Here is a 10,589-nt window from a genome sequence, read left to right on the forward strand (position 1 = left end):
AAAAAAAGACACCAAAAGACACAAAATGACTGAAAAAAGACACAAAATGACCAAAAAAAGACACAAAATGACTTACAAAGACATGAAAAGAATTCAAAAATGGACAAAATAGCCCAAGACTCCATAGAGTTAAGTTGTTAACCCATTTCTTGTTCCCTGAAAAAGGCCTACTTGTATAATTCTGAAATGTACATTATTTTCCAGTTTTGGTTCAGCTTACCTTTTTTTATTTACCTCTGGCAGTTCACCACTTACCTTTGGACCCTTTCAAGCTGTTCATTTGACTTGAACTGCTTGAATTTCAATAAAAAACGTGATTTTATGTAATAACTTGGATGTATTAGTATGTGCCAAGTGCAGTTGAAATTGTTGGAATAATTTTTTTTCCTACATCGATCACATAACTCAATTGGAACATTGTGAAATGGTCTGTTGCAATATATCCCAATCAGGACCTTTTTTTTAGAGGTTTGTCAGATACTGACAGTGTTTGCACTGACAGACATGTACACAGATAGAGTCCAAAGGGGGCCTGAGCCTCTTTTGGCATTTAGCCGACATTTTAATCCTTCATGCATGAGTTCCATATATTTATATTCATGTAGATTTAGCTTTAAAAACAATATTTTTTGCTTAAAGTCAGTGGAAGATATCGGCTACAGTCCATTGAGCAATGCATCTCTATTCTCTCAGTGATCTCAAAGGATACTTTGAAGGAAAACGTCTAAAAATAATTGCCAGCACTCATTGAATTGGAACATTGAATCATACAGTGCATGCATCAGATCATTTAGCAGCATTCATCACTACATCACCTGCAACCTCACTTTACTTTAGTGCATAAAGTGTGAACAAAAGGGTCAGTCAAGTCAAGTCAAGTCAAACTTTATTTATAAAGCACATTTAAAACAACCGGGGTTGACCAAAGTGCTGTGCAGATATCACAGTTGCAGGAAATACGGTAAAAACTAAAAAACTAAAATACATAAACACAGTGCAACAATAGAATAAAATAAATTAAAAATATAACCAAATACATTAAAAATGTAAATGAAATTTTGTTTTTGCAAGATGTCCACTTAAACTTAACTTAACTTAAAAGCCAGGGAGAAAAAGTGTGTTTTTAAGGAGGATTTAAAAACTTCCAAAAGGAAGTCAAAGACACCAGGAGACAGTGAGCTGATCATATCAGTCCCTTATTTTCATCATGAGACATGAAGAAGTGGCGAATCGTCTCATCGTGCCCCTGATAGTGATTATAAACTCTGTGACCTGCATCACAGGAGACAGACATGTGCAGAGCAGCTCTAGGCACTCTTGCCTAATCAATCATTAGGCATAAAGTTCAACTTTATTTAATCCAAAGAGAACATCGATTTTATTATCTAAGTACTGTTCAACTTTCTTTCTTTCTTGCTGTTAAAATGTAGTTTGAAAAGTACATTTGGCATCCTGTCATTATTTTACAAAACCATATTATATAACCCATAAATGATTCAGATATTCTCTAAAATGTGTTCTACAGGAATCAACATCATTGTCTACCAGTATGTGTTTACTGAATAAGCATTGGTTTACCTGGGAGTCTCTTGAACATTTTAATTTAAAGAAAATAAATTGGTAAGATAGAAGAATCTTAACAGCTTTTTTTTTTTGGTAAAGGAATCACATTTTGAAGGATATCGTCAGATTATCGTTATCGGAAAATTTAAAAAATAATAGAGATTCTTTTTTTTGCCCATATCGCCCACCCCTACCTCAGATGTGCACAAACAATGGTCTTTCTACACACAAAAGATATAGCTTGATCAAGAAGCATTATTCATCAATGGTGAATTTCTTTCAAATTTCACCAACTTTGTTACAGAATATATTTGTTTGCGTCCCCTTAACAAAAACTTTTTAATTTGCTGGAAGGTTTCCTGCAGGGTTTTTCTATAACTGGTTGCTAAGGTTGCATTTTACACGTGCATTATGCTATTGCAACAAGATTTTGGGGACAAATGCACAAATATACTTCATGCTATTCTGCAAAATTTTATGGCATTTGACTTTAAGGCAGGGGTCTCAAACTCAAATTACCTGGGGGCCGCAAAGACACGAAATGACGAAAAAATACATAGAATTACCAAAAAAGACACAAAATGACCCAAAAAAGACACAAAATGACCAAAAAACCCTACAAAATTGGAAAAAAGACACAAAACGATTTAAAAAAAGACACAAAATGACCCAGAAAAGACACAGAATTACCAAAAAACCCCACAAAATTAGAAAAAAAGACACAAAATGACCAAAAAACCCCACAAAATTATAAAAAAAAGACACAAAATGATTTAAAAAAGACACAAAATGACCAAAGAAAGACACAGAATTACCAAAAAAAGACACAAAATTATTAAAAAAGACACAAATGCCAAAAAAAGACACACAAAATTACCAAAATAAGTAATTAAAGGGACCTTCCACATTAAACTTTCATATCAAGGTGGGGGCCACAAAATATCGTCTTGAGGGCCGCAATTGGCCCGCGGGCCGCGAGTTTGAGACCTCTGCTTTAAGGCAATGTTGCAAAAATATGATATATTTAATGACTGTAGTTTGAAAAGTACATTTGGCATCCTGACAGTGCATGATCAAGCTGCATGATAACATTAACTTGTGACAGTTTGAGATAGAGACCGTATTGGCTGAATGCTTTGCTTGTCTTCTTAATCACGTTTCCCAACCCCTCACTATAGATTTTTGTGCTGAGTACTATGCTAAAGTTGCAAACACCAGCTCTGTCATCACATAAGCTTTGAGTGCTTTAACCAAGATTATCAAAAATGATCAAGTGGGCCAAAGATCACTTTGACTGCTGACGTCTTCTACATCTGTAGCCCTTTAATTCACAAACAAAAAATATATTTTGAATGTCACACGGTAAAAGAAAACTGTTGTTTTTAAAAAAAAAAAAACGTTTAAAAAAACCGCAGCTGGTTGCCAGAACTTTACTGTAATAAATACGGTGCAACTTTTTCAAAATTGCATTCAAAATTGCCATTTTATTCCATATTTTGCCGTAAAAATAAAGTATTTCCATCAAAAGAAATGCTATTCTGCCATATGATTGACAAGAAAATACTTAATAATAAATGCTGCATGAATTAAAGATTTTACCATTAAATATTACAGTATATTTCTGTTAGAGATATGGTGTTTAGTACATTTAACAGTGACAAAAAGTATTTTTACAAAAAATAAATGCAAAAATGACGACTTGTATATATATTACAGTATATTTTTGCTACAAACACGGTGCCAGTGAATTTTACAGTGGAGTAATGCATTTTTTTTTTATGTAAAAAATTCTGTTTTGGCTGATATATACATTTAATTATATATACATTTTACATTTGTTTCATTGTTACTGAAACCGAATTAACCCATTTATCATTTTACGGTCTTTTATTGTCATGGTTTAGCAGTTTTTCACTATAAAATCGACATTTTTTACAGTGTATATTCAAATTGTAAGAAAATGCTTTTATTTTGAAAAGGTGTCGTCCAGTGTGAAACGGGTGCTTTCATTTTGAAAGGTAGTGACAGGAAATAACAGGTAGAACGGTTAAATGAAAAAACGAACGGTAAATAATAACGAGTGCGTCGTAATTCATATAAAGTTTATATAAAGTATCAAAAGGCTTCTATAGTGGCTGACTGACAGGACACAAGGTTTGTTAAAGTTTATTTTATTCTGTCATATATATTAGTGGCTATATTTGTTGTCTTAACTATAGTAAAAGTGCTTGTTTGCTCTAGTGCTAATGCTAATGTTTGCTATTTTTTTTCAAAATAAAAGCACTGACTACTAATATCTTTGTGAAAACATTTTCATTGCCACTATAAATTCATGGTAGCATAAATAAGGTATATTCCTTGGTGGATAAGGCAAAAGCTTGATTCTTCCTTATTTATTCTATTGGAATATTACAAAATTGGGCTCTGTATTAAATGGTAAATGGACTGCACTTATAATTAATGAATCCTATCTAAAAAACATAAAATGTTACGCAGATGATGCACTATTGTACCTAACTCCAAACGGTTACAATGTTCGTCATGGTTCAAGAAAGGTTTAACAAAAAAGGTTAAAGGCACATGTCAAAATTTCTTTCAAATTTCACCAACTTTGTTATAGAATATATTTGTTATTTGCGTCCCCTTAATAAAAACTTTTTAAGGTTTCCTGCATGGTTTTTCTATAACTGGTTGCCATAGTCTGGTGAGGCCCATTTTACACAAGTAGAGCTGCAACAATTATTCGATTAATTAAGGAAAAACTCAAAACTAGGCTCGATGTTGGCAAAATTTTTGAGGTTAAGATTGGAGCTGCAATAATTATTCGATTAATCGAACAATAACTGATTATTAAATTAATCGTCAACTTTTTTGATAATCAAATAATTTGTTTGAGCAGTTTTTTAAAGACAATAAGTCCAAATTCTGTGATTTCAGCTTCTTCAATGTGAATATTTCTGGTTTCTTTGTTCCTTTATGACATTAAACTGAATATCTCTTTGGTTTGTGGACAAAACAAGAGATTTGAGGACGTCATCTTGTGGTTTGGAAACACTGATTGATATTTTTCATTTTATTGGCAAAACAACTAATCGATTAATCGTTTAAATAATCTACGGATTAATCGATAATGAAAATAATCATTAGTTGCAGCCCTAGTCTGAAGTGCATTTTGTTGTTGCAACAAGATTTTGGGGACAAATGTACAAATACACTCCATGCTATTCTGCAAAATTTTATGGCATTTGACTTTCAGGTAATGTTGCAAAAACATAGATTTAATGATAGATTTAATGACTGTAACTCAGTTTTCATGGGTCCGTCTCACTTAAAAAGATGCATGACTCATTATTCTACAAAACCATATTATATAACCCATAAATGATTCAGATATTCTCTAAAATGTATTCTACAAAAATCAACATCATTGTCTACTAGTATGTGTTTACTGAATAAGCATTGATTAACATGCATTTCTGCATTTCATACCCATTTAATGTGTCTGCATTGAAGTTTACCTGGGAGTCTCTTGAACACTTAAATTTAAAGAAAATAAACTGGCAAGATAAAAGAATTTTAACAGCTTTTTTTTGGTAAAGAAATCACATTTTGAAGGATATCGATACAAAAATCAACATTATTGTCTGCCAGTATGTGTTTACTGAATAAGCATTGGTTAGCATGCATTTCTGCATTTCATTCTCAGAAAATACAGTCTTTTAGCACAAAAATATTAACGAGCAACCCTGTTGAATGCATAATACAGTTTGCAATATATTCACCTACAGTTTACTGACCCACAGTATTAGTCAATCTGGTTGGGCAAACATTAGCTGAAAGTCCAGACACAATGAAGTCATGCACATGGTATCGCTGTGTCATAAAGCACCATGTTCACTCAAAGTGATATTGTTCCTTAGCTTTATCTGGAACTGAGAGATAGTACCTGAGACCAAACATGATAAAACTTCACTGATGTAATTGTTCTATGAAGACAGATCAAAGTTTATCACGTAGCTCACAGCATAGAGAATACATGCATCACACATACGTGCAGAAAAGGTGCACGTGTGCAGGAATCCTTAAATTCCCATGTTCAAATATTAAGAAAGTTTGAGGACCAATAAGTCAGAGAAATTATGCTGCAATTTTAACTACTTAATTGAAATGAAACTAATTTATATAAACATATCTGCACATGAAGGATTTCTTTGGCTCTCTGCAGGTAAACAGTCTGTGCAGAATTAGAATTTTGGATTAGAGTACCTTACGTTGCACAGGTATTTATGTCATTTTTTCCACCCCTTTTACCAAAATATTTTTGTAGAGATACAAAAAAGAAAGCCCTAAATATAGTACACCCTGTGCATGAATGTGCACATAAATCAGTGGTGAGGATACATGTCTTAAAAAGTATAATCTGAAGTGTCATGGTTTATCTAGCTTTATTTATGAAGCATGCCTGTGCATAGCAAAGCTAATTCTAATCTGCTCAGCCGTTTTTGAGTTGGTCACATGTAGACAAACAGACATTTAGCCTTGTTGGCAGAGATAATAAAGGGACAGCATTCTGTGCAAATGACCAAAATATCAATACTTTAAAGCTCTCCTCAGGAATGAGAACTGTTGTTGACTGAATTGTTCACAGCAGTTCAACAACTACATTTTAGCACCTTTCCTACACTGTAAAAAATGTAGATTTTACATTGAAAAACTGCTAAACCATGACAATAAAGACCGTAAAATGATAAATGAGTTAATTCAGTTTCAGTAACAATGAAACACTGTAAATGTATACTACTGGTCAAAAGTTTTAGAACACATCAACTTTTCCAGAATTTAATTGAAAATAATGCAGTTTAATGTCTCAGTGTACTCTGAAATTAATGCACATTTGCAACATTTAAAAGTCTTTATTGAGCATGATAGTGTTTTGAAAGTAAAAAAAAGATTCAAAATCACATTTTATGTTGGACTAAAGGACTAAAAAAAGACACAAAATGACCAAAAAAAGACACAAAAAGACAAAAAAAAGACACCAAAAGACACAAAATGACAAAAAAAGACACAAAATGACCAAAAAAGACACAAAATGACTTTCAAAGACATGAAAAGAATTCAAAAATGGACAAAATAGCCCAAGACTCCATAGAGTTAAGTTGTTAACCCATTTCTTGTTCCCTGAAAAAGGCCTACTTGTATAATTCTGAAATGTACATTATCTTTCAGCCAAAACAGTATTTTTTTACATAAAACATTACTCAACATTACTCCACTGTAAAATACACTGGGACCATGTTTGTAGCAAAAATATACTTTAATATATATACAAGCCATCATTTTTGCATTTATTTTTTGTAAAAATACTTTTTCTCACTGTTAAATGTACTAAACACCATATCTCTAACAGAAATATACTGTAATAGTTAATGGTAAAATCTTTAATGCATGCAGCATTTATAAAGTATTTTTGGTAACACTTTACAATAACCATCATTTATAGATGGTAAATAGACCATTTATAAATGGTAAACAGATAGTTTATTAATGTTTAATAATCATTTATAAACCGTATATAGGCCATTTAGAATGGTGAATAGAAAATGTAATAATGTTGAACTATAGTTTATAAATGCCAAATAGATTACTTTACCATAAACAAACATAATTATTAGTTTATTAATAGCTTTACACTCATTATAACATTTTTAACACCATATTAAGTATGTAAATGATTTCAAAATGATTCGTATACCTTTAAGAAATTGCTTGAAAACATTTAAAGATTAAATATGTATAGAATTTTGTAAATGGTTAATAATAATTGGTTTATAAACCATCTATAAACATCACTTAGATGGTTATTGTAAAGTGTTACCGTATTTTCTTGTCAATTATATGGCAGAACAGTGTTTCTTTTGATGGAAAAACTTTTTATTTTTTATGGTAAAATATGGACTAAAATGGAAATCTTAAACGGGAAATCAACAGTGCTAATATCATTTTACCGTAGTATTTTTTTAAAAAGTTGCACCGTATTTATTATGGTAAAGTTCTGGCAACCACAGCTGCCGTTTTTTTACAGTGTAGATAAAAAAGCTCTTTCCTAATGCCTGCAATACACACAATAAGCACTCCATCTGTACAGAACATGCAGTAAATTGTGCTGTACATCATATACATTGGCGTCCTTCCAAAAGACATATATCAATACACATTGTGGTTGGACTTTGAGTGGTAAAATGTGTTGGATTTAACCTTTGTTCTACTGTATGTCTGAAGACCTCACTGACTTCATGCTGCCACAGTCAAAGCATTGCTGATACATGGATGAAGTATTGAGGATATGTCAGGCAAATATATAGTTGTGATTTTATCTTTTTTTATGTTTTGGTATGGTATACACTACCGGTCAAAAGTTTTAGAACACACCAACTTTTCCAGAATTTAATTGAAAATGATGCAGTTTAATGTCTCAGTGTACTCTGAAATTAATGCACATTTGCAACATTTAAAATTCTTTATTGAGCATGATAGTGTTTTGAAAGTAAAAAAAGATTCAAAATCACATTTTATGTTGGACTAAAGGACTAAAAAAAGACACAAAATGACCAAACAAAGACACAAAATGACAAAAAAAGACAAAATGACCAAAAAAAGACACAAAATGACCAAAAAAGACAAAATGACCAAAAAAAGACACAAAATGACCAAAAAAAAAGACAAAATGACAAAAAAAGACAAAATGACCAAAAAAGACACAAAATGACCAAAAAAAAAAGACAAAATGACTAAAAAAAAGACACAAAATGACCAAAAAAGACAAAATGACCAATAAAAAGACAAAATGACAAAAAAAGACACAAAATGACAAAAAAAAAGACACAAAAAGACACAAAAAGACACAAAATGACTAAAAAAAGACACAAAATGACAAAAAAAGACACCAAAATGACAAAAAAAGACACAAAATGACTAAAAAAAGAAACAAAATGACCAAAAAAAGACACAAAATGACCAAAAAAGACACCAAAAGACACAAAATGACTAAAAAAAAGACACAAAATGACTTACAAACCCATGAAAAGAATTCAAAAATGGACAAAATAGCCCAAGACTCCATAGAGTTAAGTTGTTAACCCATTTCTTGTTCCCTGAAAAAGGCCTACTTGTATAATTCTGAAATGTACATTATTTTCCAGTTTTGGTTAAGCTTACCTTTTTTTATTTACCTCTGGCAGTTCACCACTTACCTTTGGACCCTTTCAAGCTGTTCATTTGACTTGAACTGCTTGAATTTCAATAAAAAAATGGAAAAATTGGGGTGTTCTAAAACTTTTGACCGGTAGTGTATATATACACAAGATATGATATAATATGATATAATATTATTATACTAACACAGGAAAATAAAATTCACCCTGAGAGGTAAGATAAATACCTTTTACACAACATGGCAGCCATTTATGGACTATTATACTAAATATAATCCCATGAAAAATTAACAACTGTAAATTTTAGAACACTTGACATCCTCCAAGTTGTATTATTACTATTTAAATCTCTATCTTTTATTTTTAAACCTTATTAATATTGTAAAATATTATTAATTTTTTTTTCCTGCTATCATTCTGTTCTTTCGTGTTGATTTCAAGCATAAATTAACATGTATCTTCTTCATTTTTGTATGTTAACGAAAGAAGAAAAACCCAATGAAGACAAGTTGAAAAATTTATTTGTAAACCTTATTAATATTGTTTTAAATATTTGATTTGACTCCACCTTGGTTTTTTTAAGTTTTTAATTTTATTTTTTTAATTTTTCTGCTATCATTCTGTTCTTTCGTGTTGACTTCAAGCATAAATTTTTCTTCGTCTTTATTTTTGTATGTTAACGAAAGAAGAAAAACCCAATAAAAAGAAGTTGAAAAATGTATTTGTAAACCTTATTAATATTGTTTTAAATATTTGATTTGACTCCACCTAGGTTTTTTTTTATTTTTTTATTTAAATTTTTCTGCTTTCATTCTGTTCTTTTTGTTGATTTCAAGCATAAATTAACATCTATCTTCTTTATTTTTGTATGTTAACGAAAGAAGAAAAACCCAATAAAGAGAAGTTGAAAAATGTATTTGTAAACCTTATTAATATTGTTTTGATATTTGATTTGACTCCACCTAGGTTTTTTATTTTTTTTATTTTAATTTTATTTTTTTTCTGCTATCATTCTGTTCTTTCGTGTTGATTTCAAGCATAAATTATTCTTCTTCTTCTTTATTTTTGTATGTTAACGAAAGAAGAAAAACCCAATGAAGATAAGTTGAAAAATGTATTTGTAAACCTTATTAATATTGTTTTGATATTTGATTTGACTCCACCTAGGTTTTTTATTTTTTTTATTTTAATTTTATTTTTTTTCTGCTATCATTCTGTTCTTTCGTGTTGATTTCAAGCATAAATTCTTCTTCTTCTTCTTTATTTTTGTATGTTTTTTTTTATTTTTATTTTTTTATTAATTTAGACAAAACACAACACAAACCACCAATGAACAAACAGAGAAAAACAAGAACAAAACAAAAAACACAACAACAACAAAATCACAAAACCAACCCAAATAAATAAGTAAAACCACAATAATAAACAAGAACCTTAACACATCAAAACTAAAACAAGACACAAACATACATCAAACATAATTACCACATAAAACACACAGTATATCAGTAAACTTGATAACCTAAGAAAAAATAAAAAAAGGGTTAAGTTAAATTTAAACATTTAAATATTTTTGTATGTTAACGAAAGAAGAAAAACCCAATAAAGAGAAGTTGAAATATAGGCATTTTTTAGAAGTTATTTTTGTGTGATGTGCAGTAATATACAGTGATATGTTCAAGTCATGCTGTCTACGTATGGAAACTTCTAGGAAAGTCTACTCAGCATTGCCACTATCAACACAGTGCAATAAAAACTAGTGCAAATATGATAAGTATGCTGCAGGTTTTACAGCACATGGAGCTTATCAGT

At 30.5% G+C, this 10,589-nt stretch overlaps 1 long non-coding RNA gene across 1 annotated transcript; it reads right to left on the reverse strand.

Annotated features, from left to right (window-relative positions):
* Positions 1-57: 57 nt before the first annotated feature.
* LOC131991263 (uncharacterized) lies at positions 58-8,765 on the reverse strand. Its single transcript, XR_009396119.1, has 2 exons — positions 8,733-8,765; positions 58-156 (listed from the first exon to the last, which is right to left on the reverse strand). It is a non-coding gene; the product is annotated as an uncharacterized LOC131991263 (long non-coding RNA).
* Between the last annotated feature and the right edge of the window lie 1,824 nt (positions 8,766-10,589).

The sequence above is a fragment of the Centropristis striata genome, chromosome 18, assembly GCF_030273125.1.
Source record: "Centropristis striata isolate RG_2023a ecotype Rhode Island chromosome 18, C.striata_1.0, whole genome shotgun sequence".
In the NCBI taxonomy this organism is placed as follows: domain Eukaryota; kingdom Metazoa; phylum Chordata; class Actinopteri; order Perciformes; family Serranidae; genus Centropristis; species Centropristis striata.